At 51.3% G+C, this 14227-nt stretch overlaps 1 protein-coding gene across 2 annotated transcripts in view; it reads right to left on the bottom strand.

The window, feature by feature from the left end:
- The window catches only part of TTLL3 (tubulin tyrosine ligase like 3), a 191990-nt gene extending 178002 nt beyond the window's left edge, over positions 1-13988 (bottom strand). For both annotated transcript variants that reach the window (XM_085624279.1, XM_085624280.1), the window contains exon 1: positions 13781-13988. The gene's annotated coding sequence lies outside the window, so the exon portion shown is untranslated. The remainder of the gene's footprint in view (positions 1-13780) is intronic.
- Positions 13989-14227: the final 239 nt, after the last annotated feature.

The raw sequence follows: 14227 nt of genomic DNA, 5'->3' as shown, positions 1-14227 counted from the left end.
CAACGCCGGACAAAACAACGCCTGCCACCACGCCACCCCGAGACGCACCCACGGACCCTTCTCCTGCCTTGCCTGCCAATTCTCCTGCCTCCGAGCTTGCACAGCACCAGCCAAACCGAGCCCCAGCAACAACCATCTGAAGTGCATCCTGCTCAACACCCGCTCCATCCACCGACACACCGTCGAACTCTGGAGCCTCCTCGACTCGACATCACCAGACATCGCCTTCCTGACGGAAACCTGGACGAACGCCTCCTCAGCCCCCGACATCGCCATAGCCATCCCGGACGGATACAAGATCACCAGGAGGGACCGCGTCAACCAGACGGGTGGAGGCATCGCCATCGCCCACAAGAACACCATCCGCATCACGACCAACTCAGATGACACCCTCACCTCCGCCAAACACCTCCACTTCCAGATACACTCCGACCCCAAGACCACGCTCAGAGGCACCCTCGTCTCCAGACCACCGGGACCACGCACACAATTCAGCGAAGTCATCACAGATTTCGTCAGCCCACACACCATCAACTCCACCGACTACATCCTCCTAGGGGATCTCAACTTCCACCTGGAGAACAACAAGGACCTCAACACCGTCGCCCTGCTGGACAACCTTGCCAACCTCCGACTCAAGCAACTGGTAACCACCCCCACCCACTACGCCGGCCACACGCTTGACCCAGTCTTCTCATCCAGCAAGCACGTCGCCTTCAGCCACGCCACCATACTCTAGTGGACCGACCACAGCTGCGTCCACTTCAGCAAAACGACGACCCACCACCACCCGCAACAAGCCCCTCGAAGGAACTGGAACAAGATCACAAACGACCAACTCACCACCTTCCTCAGCCAGAACCCCCCCACCAGCTCAATGGACCCCAACGAAGCCGCCAACAACCTCACTCAGTGGATCACCAACTGCGCTGACGCCCTTGCACCACTGAAGAACCCCCCCAGCAGACGTGACAGCAAGAAAACCCCCTGGTTCACCGACAAACTCATCACCTCCAAGAAGAACTGCCGCTCCCTGGAGAATACCTGGCGCACCAACCAGACCACAAACAACATGACTGCCCTCAAGCACGCCACCGGCAAACACCACCAACTGATCCGCACCACAAAGAAGACAGCCTTCAAGGAACGATTGGACAACAACACCCACAACAGCAAAGAACTCTTCACCATCGTCAAAGAGCTCTCCAACCCCGACGCCGGAAACAACGACATCACTCCCTCGCAAGACCTCTGCGACTCTCTCGCCGCCTTCTTCCACGACAAGATCGCCAACATACACAACAGCTTCGGCCCTCCTACCACGGCCCCCACCACCGAACCGACGCCCCCCACCGCCACCCTCCGCACCTGGACCCCGGTCAGCACCGAAGACACAACACGCACGATGAACACCATCCACTCCGGATCCCCCACGGACCCCTGTCCACACCACATCTTCAACTCGGCCGACTACATCATCGGACCCCACCTCCGCGACATCATCAACGCCTCCTTCAACACCGCCACCTTCCCGGATTGCTGGAAACACTCCGAGATCAGCGCCCTGCTGAAGAAACCTACAGCTGACCCCACCGACCTCAAGAACTTCCGCCCCATCTCGCTCCTCCCGTTTCCTGCCAAAGTCATCGAGAAGACCGTCAACAGACAGCTAGCCGCCTTCCTTGAGACCAACGGCTCCCTCGACCACTCGCAGTCCGGCTTCCGAGCCAACCACAGCACGGAGACCGCCCTCATCGCAGCCACAGACGACATCAGATCCCTACTGGACAACGGGGAAACAGCGGCCCTCATCCTCCTGGACCTCTCCGCAGCATTCAACACTGTCTGCCACCGCACCCTGGTACAACGCCTGAACAACGCCGGAATCCAGGAGAAGGCCCTTGAGTGGATCACCTCATTCCTCGCCGGAAGAAGCCAGAGAGTCCGCCTCCCCCCATTCCGGTCAGCGGCCACTGAAGTCATCTGCGGCGTTCCACAGGGGTCATCGCTCAGCCCCACCCTCTTCAACGTCTACATGAGCCCCCTCGCAGCCATCGCACGCCAACACGACCTCAAGATCATCACCTACGCCGACGACACCCAGCTCATCCTCTCCCTCACCAACGACCCGGACACCGCCAGAGCCAGCCTACACGAAGGGATGAAAGACGTCGCCGAATGGATGAAGAACAGCCGCCTGAAACTGAACTCAGACAAGACGGAGGTTCTCATCCTGGGGTCATCACCCTCCGCCTGGGACGACTCCTGGTGGCCCCCTGCCCTGGGCGCCACCCCCAAGCCAACGGACCACGCACGCAACCTGGGCTTCATCCTGGATTCCTCCCTCTCAATGTCCAGACAAGTCAACGCCATCTCGTCTTCGTGCTTCAACACCCTGCTCATGCTTCGAAAGATCTTCCGATGGATCCCCACCGAGACTAGGAAGACGGTCACCCAAGCCCTCGTCACCAGCCGGCTGGACTACGGGAACGCCCTCTACGCCGGCACCACCACCAAACTCCAGAAGAAACTCCAACGGATCCAGAACGCCTCAGCTTGACTCGTCCTGGACATCCCCCGTCACAGCCACATCTCCGGACATCTGAGAGACCTTCACTGGCTCCCTGTCAACAAAAGGATCACGTTCAGACTCCTCACCCACGCACACAAGGCCCTCCACGACCTGGGCCCCAAGCTCCTCAACAACCGCCTGACCTTCCACCAGCCCACCCGCCAGCTCCGCTCCGCCAGCCTCGCCATCGCCGCAGTCCCACGCATCCACAGAGCCACCGCCGGAGGAAGATCCTTCTCCTACCTGGCGGCCAAGACATGGAACTCCCTCCCCATCCACCTCCGGACAACCCAGGACCATCTCGCCTTCAGGAAGCAACTCAAGACCTGGCTGTTCGAGCAGTAACTTTCCCCTCCCAGCGCCTTGAGACCCTCCGGGTGAGTAGTGCGCTATACAAATGCCATTGATTGATTGATTGACTGCAGTACTCCAGGCGAGACCTTCAAACCTGGCCGCGGTACTCCAGGCGAGACCTTCAGACCTGGCCGCAGCACTCCAGGTGAGACCTTCAGACCTGGCTGCAGTACTCCAGGTGAGACCTTCAGACCTGACCGCACCACTCCAGGTGGGTCCTTCACACCTGGGCGCACCACTCCAGGCGAGACCTTCAGACCTGGCTGCAGTACTACAGATGAGATCTTCAGACCTGGCTGCAGTACTCCAGGTGAGACCTTCAGACCTGGCCGCAGCACTCCAGGTGAGACCTTCAGACCTGGCCGCAGTACTCAAGGTGAGACCTTCAGACCTGGCCGCAGTACTCCAGGTGAGACCTTCAGACCTGGCCGCAGTACTCCAGGTGAGACCTTCAGACCTGGCCGCAGTACTCCAGGTGAGACCTTCAGACCTGGCTGCAGTACTCCAGGTGAGACCTTCAGACCCGGCCGCAGTACTTTAGGCGAGACCTTCAGACATGACCACAGTACTCCAGGTGAGACCTTCAGACCTGGCCGCAGTACTCCAGGTGAGACCTTCAGACCTAACCGCACTGCTCCAGGTGAGACCTTCAGATTTGCTGCAGTACTCCAGGTGAGACCTTCAGACCTGACCGCAGTGCTCCAGGTGAGACCTTCAGACCTAGCTGCAGTACTCCAAGGGAGACCTTCAGACCTGACCAGAGTGCTCCAGGTGAGACCTTCAGAGCTGGCCCCAGTACTCCAGGTGAGGCATTCAGACCTGACCACAGTGCTCCAGGTGAATCCTTCAGACCTAGCCGCAGTGCTCCAGGGGAGAACTTCAGACCTGACCGTAGTGCTCCAGGTGAGACCTTTAGAGCTGGCCGCAGCACTCCAGGTGAGACCTTCAGACCTGGCCGCAGTACTCCAGGTGAGACCTTCAGACCCTGCAGCAGTACTCCAGGTGAGACCTTCAGACCTGACCACAGCACTCCACATGAGACCTTCAGAAGAAGCACAGTACTCCAGGGGAGACCTTCAGACCTGACCGCAGTGCTCCAGGTGAGACCTTCAGACCTGACTGCAGTGCTCCAGGTGAGACCTTCAGACCTGGCCACAGTACTCCAGCAGAGACCTTCAAACCTGGTCACAGCACTCCAGGTGAGACCTTCAGACCTGGCCGCAGCACTCCAGCTGAAACCTTCAGCCCTGGCCGCAGTACTCCAGGTGAGACCTTCAGACCTGGCCTCAGCACTCCAGCTGAGACCTTCAGACCTGGCCGCAGTACTCCAGGTGAGACCTTCAGACCTGACCGCAGTACTCCAGGTGAGACCTTCAGACCTGGACGCAGTACTCAAGGTGAGACCTTCAGACGTGACCGCAGTACTCCAGCAGAGACCTTCAAACCTGGTCACAGCACTCCAGGTGAGACCTTCAGACCTGACTGCAGTGCTCCAGGTGAGACCTTCAGACCTGGCCGCAGTACTCCAGCAGAGACCTTCAAACCTGGTCACAGCACTCCAGGTGATACCTTCAGACCTGGCCGCAGCACTCCAGCTGAAACCTTCAGCCCTGGCCGCAGTACTCCAGGTGAGACCTTCAGACCTGGCCTCAGCACTCCAGCTGAGACCTTCAGACCTGGCCGCAGCACTCCAGCTGAGACCTTCAGACCTGGCCGCAGTACTCCAGGTGAGACCTTCAGACCTGACCGCAGTACTCCAGGTGAGACCTTCAGACCTGGACGCAGTACTCAAGGAGAGACCTTCAGACGTGACCGCAGTACTCCAGGTGAGACCTTCAGACCTGACTGCAGTACTTCAGGTGAGACCTTCAGACCTGGCTGCAGTACTCCAGGTGAGACCTTCAGACCAGGCCGCAGTACTCCAGGTGAGACCTTCAGACCTTACCACAGCACTCCAGGTGAGACCTTTAGACCTGGCCACAGTACTCAAGGTGAGTCCTTCAGAAGTTACCGCAATACTCCAGGTGAGACCTTCAGACCTCGCCACAGCACTCCAGGTGAGATCTTCAGACCAGGCCACAGCACTCCAGGTAAAACCTTCATACTTGGATGCCGTACCCTACGTAAGGCTTTAAGAAGTGGATGAGGTACCTCTGGTGAAGCCTTCATAACTGGATGTGGTAGACTAGATGAGGCCTTCCCAGCTGGGCCTTGTACTCCAGGTGAGGCCTTCAGACCTTTAAGTAGTACAACTGACGAGGCACAGTACTCCAGGTGAGACCTTCAGAGCTGGTTGCAGTACTCCAGGTGAGACCTTCAGAGCTGGCTGCAGTAGTCTAGGTGAGACATTCAGACCTGGCAGCAGTACTCCAGGTGAGACCTTCAGAGCTGGCCGCCGTACTCTAGGTGAGACCTTCGGACCTGGCCGCAGTACGCCAGGCGAGACCTTCAGAGCTGGCTGCAGTAGTCTAGGTGAGACATTCAGACCTGGCAGCAGTACTCCAAGTGAGACCTTCAGACCTGGCCGACGTACTCTAGGCGAGACCTTCGGACCTGGCCGCAGTACTCCAGGTGAGACCTTCAGACCTGGCCGCAGTACTCCAGGTGAGACCTTCAGACCTGGCCGCAGTACTCCAGGTGAGACCTTCAGACCTCGCCACAGCACTCCAGGTGAAACCTTCATACTTGGATGCCGTACCCTACGTAAGGCTTTAGAAGTGGATACAGTACTTCTGGTGAAGCCTTCATAACTGGATGTGGTAGACTAGATGAGGCCTTCCCAGCTGGGCCTTGTACTCCAGGTGAGCCCTTCAGGCTAGACGCTTTACTTCAGGCAAGGCCTTCAGACCTGTGTGTAGTATTCAAAATGAGGCCTTCATACATGGACGCGGTCTTCCAGGTGAGGCCTTCATACATAAACATGATTCTCCATGACAAGCCACCAGACTGGGGTGCATTATTCCAGGAGAGGTCCTTAGATCTGAACGTGGCATGCTAGGTGAGTCTTTCTGATCTGGATGCACGACTGCAAGTGAGGCCTTCATACCTGAATGCTGTATTCTGGGTGAGGCCTTCATTCCTGAATGTGGTACTGACGGTGAGGCTATCACACCTGGACACTGTACCTCAGAACAGGTAATTACTCCAGACGGTGCATTAAGACCTGGACACAGTATTCCAGATGAGGCCATCACACTTGGTTGTGGCACTCCAGTACCCAAGTGAGACCTTCATACCTAGAAGCAGTTCTCCAGGTGAGGCCATCAGACCAGGACGCTGTGCACCAGGTGAGACCTTCATACCAGGATGCAGTATTCCAGGTGAGACCTTCATAAGTGGAGGCAGTACTCCAGGTGAAGCATTCAGATCTGGACACAATACTCCAGGTGAGGCTTTTCGACCTATAAAGCAGTACACTAGATGGGACACGGTACTCCAGGTGAGACCTTCAAACCTGTATGCAGTACTCCAGGTGAAGCATTCAGATCTGGACACAATACTCCAGGTGAGGCCTTCAGACCTATAAAACAATACACCAGATGAGGCACAGTACTCCAGGTGAGACCTTCAAACCTGGACATATTACTCCAAGTGAGGCTTTCAGGCCTGTATACAACTCCAAGTGAGGCCCTGAATACATTGGCCTGAGTGTTACATAAAGTACTGAAACAGATGGACACCACGGCTCCCCCGTCGTCGTCCCCAATGTCCCATTCTCTGTTGGGAGGAGCAGGGGTTCTGGTCCACCGAGATGGAACATCACACTGGAAACATCGTTATACGGCTTCGATACATCGACGATGTGTTTCTGATATGGAAAGGTGATGAGAACAGTCTTAATATGTTTTTCTCTACTCAACACCAACAAGCTACACCTCAGATTTACTATGGATTACAGTGCCACATCTACAGAAATTCTTGATATCAAACTCACTGTACTCAATTCAACTGAGCCCAGGTTATTTGGGAAAAGCACTTCTGGAAATTCAATACTCCAACACACAGTAACCATCTTCCATATTGTCAATTAAACATGCCCTATAGCGAATTCCTCTGGGCGAAACGTAACTGGAGTTTTGAGAAAGCACACGCAGACTCAAGTAATGAGATGATGGAGAGGTTCAGGCACAGAACTTACTCCAATAAAATACTCAACAGAGCATCTGAGAGGGTGGACAACTTAAGCAGAGAGGGGTCTGCTCTGTGGAGCAGACCCTACACAAAGAAGTCAATCCCAGGGGACAACGGGATCCGCCTGTTTCATTACTATATGTAACACTCTGGCCCATACGTTTAGGGCGATTTTGTGGAAACATTGGGATATGTTAAAGGGTGTAGTTTGCATGAACTCCTCCATAACATACAGGAAAACGTATTTCTTAAAGGATAGATTAGTCCACAGCCATTTGTGTGCACTCCCAAAACCTGGACCAGCCCTCCATCATCAGAGTTCTACACGTGGCCACTGTAAGACCAGCAAGAATAGCTCGAATGTGAGAGAATATGATCTACCCGTAATTAAACAAAAACGTAAGATTAAGAAATACATCACATGCAAAACTGGATTTGGTGTGTGTTTCATAGTGAGTTCATGTACGAAGTTGTATGTGGAAAGACCCACATTCCAATTTAAAAAAACATAACTAACTATGGCATAAATTAAAATACATCTGGACTAATTGTGTGCTGGTATGCCTTGCAGTGTGCTCCATACCCCTTTTGCAAGATAGAACTTTACTCAAAAAGTGTGCTTTTTATGATTTGATGTAAATGGGTTAAGACATTTTCATGAAATTGGCGTTTGAAGAGGCACAGACGGTTTACCTCATGGGCAAAGCAGCATCGGCAAAGGGGCATGGGCAAAGTGGGTGATTGCCCAGGGCTCCCTCCTTACAGGGGGACTCCTGGGAAAGTCAACCCTCTCTATTTGACCTCTGTCTGTTCTATTTTTCAATCCAATCCTCTCTCCCTCTCTGCCTGCCTCTACCTCTGACTTTGTATGTCTTTGCTGTGCCATCTTAAGGATCTTTTGGGGTCCCAAGCAAGACATTTCACCAGTTTTTGGGTGGCCTCGTTAAAGATTAACATAATTTAGCATTGCTTGGCATCATGCAGGCTTCAATTAGCAGAAAATGGGCAATAAATGTACGTTTGTTCCTAAAGGCCCCCACAGAATATGTTTTGTACGGGACCCCCAAATTCCTTAAAGTGGCACTGTAAAATGGGTATCCAGTTGGGCATAAAGGGGTTAAAATGTTAGTTATAGCTGGACTTTTGGTGTCAGATATGCTCTAATTGGTCACTTTAAAGGGGACTAGTCAATCCTGATTGGCTAGCCACAACATGAACATTATGTTGTGACAGTCATTACAGGACTAAGAGACATAGTTCCTGCGTCCTCAAAAAGATGTAAAAAAATATAATGAGGCAGGCTTAGCACACCCGTACCCCATTGCTATTGACATGTACACTCAGTGTGTTTACGCTGTATGCGACTATGCTACTATTCCTGATCATCAGTGATGTCACCAGGACTGTAATCTGAGATGTCATCCGTCATGTCATTTAACATGTCATGAGTGATATAATATGTGAGGTTATAAGCAGTGCATGGTGGGGGCACAAGTCATAGGTAGCTCAGCAAACTATAACTGGCGAATTTCAGAGTATCTTTTTGTTTTTTTAAACATACGTTTTTACCTTATTTCAACACCTACCTATAACATCAATTTAACCTATAATATATACATTACCCAGTGGCGGTCACCAATGGGTAGTTACAGTTAGGTCTGCTTTTCCATAAACAGAGCGCATTTTGGTTTGCTAATCAGTTTGGCGCTGTTTGACGAATCTTCACAAAACTTTCCAAATACAAAGTTCAACCACCCCAGCACCTTCCTGGAAAGTTTCAAAGTGATCCATCAAGCAGGGGGGCGGCCAAGAAAAAGGTTGGATCCCAAAACGCAAAATCCTCATTAATTGTCCATAGATTTATTTAAGAAGCACTAAAGCAAAAACGAATGAACAGAATTACACCAAATTTGGCAGGAAGCTAGATCTTGGTCCAGAAAGTGTGATTTTAGGATTATGTGTAAATCGGTCCAGTAGTTTTGGAGATATTAAGTTCCAAAAATATTTATATAGCTGGACAGTTGGGTTTGAGAGACTCTATCGCTAGAATCCCTCAAACCCAATTTTAAAAAACAGAGCCTTCTGGTTGGCCGAGGAGGCTTTTTACCCTTGGGCCATCTTGCTAGTTTGCAAGGCTCGGATTGGCTTCCTCCAACATGAGGAAAAATGCTGCAGAAAGCCATTACAGGACTCAGGAACATAACATAACATAATTTATAACATAATATAATATAATATAATATAATATAATATAATATAATATTATATAATATAATATAATATGGCAGGATAGAGATCCCTGCCTTTCCTAGTTCCAATGCGGCAGACACCCTGGGGACAACATTTTTTTTTTTTAAGTTGCGATCCCGTGGGAGTCCTGCAAGACTTGTAGGCCTTCCGCAGGATTACAATTAAATTGTTTTTGTAAATGCCCATCGCCGTTTAAATGTATACGTGGCCCCCCTCACAGAGCCTTAATAGTCCCTGGCGACCCCATTTCCCGGGCACAAAAATGTTTTAATACGGAATATGGGGGCTCATGCCCACTTCCCTGAGCCTGTAGCTATGCCCCGGGATCCCATCCCCTGGGGCCAAGTGCATTAATTTAAGGGGAGGGGACGTGCAGTCACCCTACCTGAGCCCAAGTCAAACCTGGAGACCCCAACCACTGGGGCCAAACAATAGTTAGAGGGGAGGTGGACATGGAGCCCTTCCTCGAGCCTTGAAAGGCCCTGGGGACTCCATCTCCTAGGGCCGCCTCTTTACCTGTGCCCTGGGTAGCCCACCCCCAGGACATACTGATTTTTCCTGCCCACAGGACTGTAGACAGGGAAAGAAGTGTGCTCCCACACAACAGGATCTTTAAAAATGCTTCCACCAGGTGGGAGCACACTTCTGTTTCCCTGCCCGTGCCCTTGCGGACAGAGAAACTGTGATTGCTCCCATCCGGCGAGAGCATTTTCAAAGATCCCGTTGGATGGGAGTACACTCAATGGAGTAGCTTGACCTTGTGCTGCCCATGGCGGCCCCTACGTTTACCGCTTGTGGGAGCGGGGATGCTGGCAATTCCTGCGACGGCCGCAGGTGAGAGGGAGGGGAGGCCACCACCCCCAAAACTCATGCCACCCAGGGCGAACCACCTGCCCACCCACCCCGCCCTTGCTTGATACGTAACTGAGTACACTTCTTTCCCTGTCTACAGTTTGTGTGCCCCCTTCCCTATTAATAGTATTTGTCCCCGGGCTCCACTGGGGAGGGAATGCCACATTCCCCTTCTTCGAATAAATGTTTGGGCCTCATGGAATGGAGTCCCTGGGTCCTCTTATGGCTTGGGGAGGGATCTACATGCCCCCTTCCCTATACTTAGTGTTGGGTCCCAGGAGATAGGGTCCCCAGGGCCCATTTAGGCTTGGGGAGGGGACTCTTTTGCCCAATCTCCCTTTCTACATTTTTGGCCCAGGGGATGGGGTGCCAGGGGCCTTTCGAGAATCGGGGGGGTGTCTGCTCATCCCAGGCGTGCAACGCCCATTGGGCTCAAAGGGCTTCAGCCCCCACCATCGTGTGCGTCAGCCCAGGACGAGACCACTTCCCGGGCACACACACACAGCCGTACCGGAGTACTTCACAGGTTTTTAAAGGACATACACTTGTTAACGAGGCTTTGTTATTCTTTTACCCCTTCTTGGAGCCCCTGCATCTCCCCTCTGCCCATTGCTGGAAGAATTAACCCCCCCTCCCCTCTAGTAGCGCCTCTGAGCCATTCCATCCCTGCAGGGCCAATAGTGGCTCTGGAAGGGGCGGCGCATACACCCCCTCCCCTTTTTAAAAACAAAAAGCCAGGCCCTGTGGCAACCCCTGCCGCCCACAGCTGAAGGCCATGTGCTCCAGGGGTTGGGCTTACGTTTGGTAATCAGCTGTGCATGGCGAGGTTGCGTGTTACAGTAATCTTAGGGTACTTGAGATCACTGTGACTGATGCATTTCACTTGTTTTTAGGTCTCGCCTAGCTATTGCGATAGCAATAGCCAAGCGAGACTCTAGTAAGGGGCTCCCAAAAGTGCTCCCAAAAGCGGATTGCATGGCGAGCACGCGCACAATCACGTGCATCGTGCCGCCATGCAATCCGCTTTTGGCATCGTACTTCAAAGGGTACGCTCCCCCGCCTGGAATGCGCTCCCCCGCCCCCACCAAGCGCGCGCACCACGCTCTGCCGGGCTTGTCTTGTGTTAAAAGCTGCTCTTAAAACTTCGGACATAGTTACCGACTTGCTCTCGCTTTGTACTAGACCAGTTCATTGCCCCTTTTCACTTCTGCTATTTAAAAGAACATTCTAGATCGCTTTGTACTAGACCAGTTCATTGCCCCTTTTCACTTCTGCTATTTAAAAGAACATTCTAGATCACACTGGAGGGCACACGGCTACCCCACCAAATGGAAACCAGGAATTGACAAATAACACGTTTACGTGGCTCACGCCTCTGTGCCCAGGTGCCCCTGTAGCTGCTGCATTAGTGGAAGTCCCGCCCCGTCCTACAGATGAGTAACTCTCTTCTCCAGCATATTCATACCGTAAAGCAGCATAACATAGTGCTCATTCAGAAACGTAAAGATGAGAGTTTTCTTTCTCGAGTACCGCCTGTCCCACATTTGATTCGTCATGGAAGTGACGTCCAAGTAGTATTGACAAGTGAACCATGTGCTGCGACTTTCTATTTCCTCTTCTCTTACCCAGGAAATGATGTCACAGTTTCACATAAAATAACTTTTAGTGGATTACATTTAAATGGATCTTTGTTTCCTTTACTTGCTCTTTTTAAACATTTTGTTTAGGCGATGAACTCACGTGTTTTACTGATGGGAAGAATGACTGGTCATTATTGTGTTATGCCTTTCTCTTTTCTTATTGTTACTTTATGCCACTGCTTGCATTTATTGTCCTTTCCTTTACGTAGCGTTGGACTTCTTTTGGTAGGACTCGAGCATGTTTGGACGTCTTTCCAAAGCTATTCCTGCTTGCTTTGGATTCCATGCCTGGCGGGGACACACAAACGCACGCACACAAGTTCTCGCAAATAATTACTGCTGACCCCCGTGTCCTCGCACATAAACACCGTGTGGTGATGTGTTCCAGTTATTAGAATGCCTATGGTCTGTGATGTCATTTAGAATGTTTTCTAGGGCTATCTTTGAATGTGAATGTGACAGTTGTCTCCGGTTGCTCCTATACCTACATTATAGCTCTTGTCCTGTTATTAACTGTCATGCTGTTATGTTTACTTTTTCCTAAGCGCACTGATGTGTCCAAATATAGCACACCGTCACTGTTGAAGCATCACAAAATAATTCGAAAAAAGTGACCATATTATCAGACAAACATCTTTCATACGGTTCCCGTTTGGAACCGCCCTCTCCTTCTTGACACCCTCAAACCCGCCCCCACCCGTGTGAGGCTTAATTGACTCTTTTCAAAAGGACATGCATATGGATCGCTAGTCAACCTTAGAGCCCAGTTGGGCGAATCGCTTCATTTCCCCGTGCCTTGTCCCTTACTTTTCCCGAGCGCTATATAAAAACTGCCATGCTCTGGTAAAGATTTCAGTCTCCGTACGCCATTGATATGTCCTGGTGCTGTCTAATAAAGGTAAAGCGCTGTATAAATCTACGCTGGGATTGAATACATATGCGCTTATTTATGTTATTGGTAATATGGTCCGGCGCTGCTTTGAGTGGGATTAAAGTGCTGATTTTAAACCGCTATAAAAAAACGAACTTGGACTCTCACATCATCGATAACGTGTCCTGGTGCTGCCTTGAGTGGCTAAAAAGTGAGGAATGCTGCTTTAAAGTACTATATAACAAGCATTTGCAATGCAATAGGTCTTGCATTTATGCGAGTTTGAGCTATTGACATTGCAGATAACAATGCCTTTTATATTTGTTTTCGTTTTTAAAACATAAATAAAAGGCATTGTCATTTACAATGCCAATAGCTTAAACTCAGCGTAACTGCGAGACCTATTGCATTGCAAATGCTTGTTTTTAGTTTAAAACATTACGTTGACACTGAAATCTTCACTTAACTATAACATTACTTTAAACTTTGATTTTTCAGAGAGCGAGAGAGAGAGAGAGTGTGTGTGTGTGTGTGTGTGTATATATATAATATATCCATAAATGTATATATCAGGACATCGCTTCATGTCGACACACTTCTTTAAGGCACCGCAGTGAGGGCACCCATCATCTATGCGCGGTTTCTGTGGTTCCAATAAAGATAGTCACTGCCCAGAGCACACAGAAGTATTTCTTGGACACACAAAGCAACAAACAACATCTCTGGCAGCGGGGCATATTAAATGGCTTCATGACATCTCCACTGGCGACGTGAAGTCAAGTCCCGTGCACAGCATGCATCAGATACAGGTGTGCAACCATAACTTACAGTCCACACAGAGTCGAGTAAATGCACTCGCGCGCCATGGGATATTTCCAAAGAAAAAGAGACTTTCCAGGACCTTAGCAACAGAACGCTAACTTTTCTACATGGGTTTTATAGATTTGTAAACATACGATACTTTAAAAAATGAAACCCGCAGACCTAACTCGTCTAAGTGCTAAGAATGGCAGCTGGTGTTGCGGGATGCTGTACTTATCAGTATGTAGCGCCGGAGCGCGGGTGTCTAGGCGCTGGAAGTGAATAGACGGGGCATGCGCTGAACCTTACCCCGTGCCGTGTCCACCAATGTGCTCCCGTCTCCCAGTCGGCGATTGGTCGCTGGCCCCTGGGCCAGTGGCCGGCGCCAGCACCAGTTGTCACTGGACGTGTCCCCCTTCCATCCACTGAGCCGCTGATCATTAAGCATCAGAGAGGCGAGAACCCCCCTCCTCCATCCCCCACCTGCGGTACCAGGAGCTCTGGAGCCCGTCAGAGAATCCAGCCCTCCTGCCTCTGTTTGCTATCACCTGGAAACGGTTGCCATGGCAGCAGGGAAACACAGCCAATGGTTGCTGCTGCTTCTCACCATGCACACCCTGCTTCTAAGCACTCATCCTGTCCGGTCAGACCAGTTAGTGTCTGGGGTCGGCGACCACTCTGAGAAGCGCCTCTGAAGATCTATAAATGGACACGTGCTGGTCAGTGATATAGTAAACAGATGTTGGCAAAGACAAT

Source organism: Triturus cristatus, chromosome 9 (genome assembly GCF_964204655.1).
Source record: "Triturus cristatus chromosome 9, aTriCri1.1, whole genome shotgun sequence".
NCBI classification, from domain to species: domain Eukaryota; kingdom Metazoa; phylum Chordata; class Amphibia; order Caudata; family Salamandridae; genus Triturus; species Triturus cristatus.
This window is presented reverse-complemented; position numbering and strand designations above follow the sequence as displayed.